This window comes from Myotis davidii, unplaced genomic scaffold (genome assembly GCF_000327345.1).
Source record: "Myotis davidii unplaced genomic scaffold, ASM32734v1 scaffold478, whole genome shotgun sequence".
Taxonomy (NCBI): domain Eukaryota; kingdom Metazoa; phylum Chordata; class Mammalia; order Chiroptera; family Vespertilionidae; genus Myotis; species Myotis davidii.
In genome coordinates, this window is record NW_006289570.1 from 3,362,832 (window position 1) to 3,363,754 (window position 923).

Below are 923 nucleotides of genomic sequence, written 5' to 3' on the forward strand. Positions count from 1 at the left end.
GAAAAGCAGGTATTTGTTTTGTTTCAACAGTGTTTCCGCTCCCTGCAAAAAGAAACACAAGCTAGAGCGGGAAGATGACGAGTAAGTTTCAGGGGCCGTTTATTCGCTTGTCGTGTATTGATGGACCCTGTTTTGTGTCCTTCGAGATTTGTTTGCAGTGAAAGGATGAAAGGAGGCGCAGGAACCGATAGCACCAGCAGCATGGGTGGTGGTGCTTTAGAGAAAGGCACCGAGTGGCCGGCAGAGTCCGGGCACCTCCCGCTCTCTGATGGATTGGGAAGTTTTGATTTCGAACCATGTGAATGTTACACGCACACACAGTGAAAAGAATTCCAAGTGGATATGTAGTATTTAAAAGTCTTCCCTTCCCAGCTCACAGCTCTCCCCGGAGGCCACCACCGTTAACTGCTTCCTGTATCTCCCCTGGAAGATAATTGTAAAAAAACTTACACGCTTATCACTGTATCTGCCTGCATTTCTTAGTAAGAAGATATATTGTTCACACTGTGCAACACAAGCATCTCTTCATTCTACTTTCTTGTAGCTTGTTGCCTATGGGCCCATAGAATTTGCCTAATTCCTTTTTTAAGGCTAGGTATAGATCACCAGGATCCTGTGGATGGATTGCCAAGCTATTTCTAATTTTTTGCTATTACTAACAATTCTACCATGGGCTTTTTTTTGTTTTTTGCATGAAGAAAGATAAAGATTGAATTTACGATGACTTTTTAAAAATTAAATCTTTATTATTGAAATTATTACATGTGTCTCTGCCCCAGGCCTTCACCACCCTATTGTCTGTGTCCCTGGATTATGCATATATGCATGCAAGTCCTTTGGTTAATCTCATCCCGCCCACTTCCACCTTCCTTCTGACATTCCAGTCTGTTCCATGCTTCTGTGTGTCTGGATCTATTTTTGTT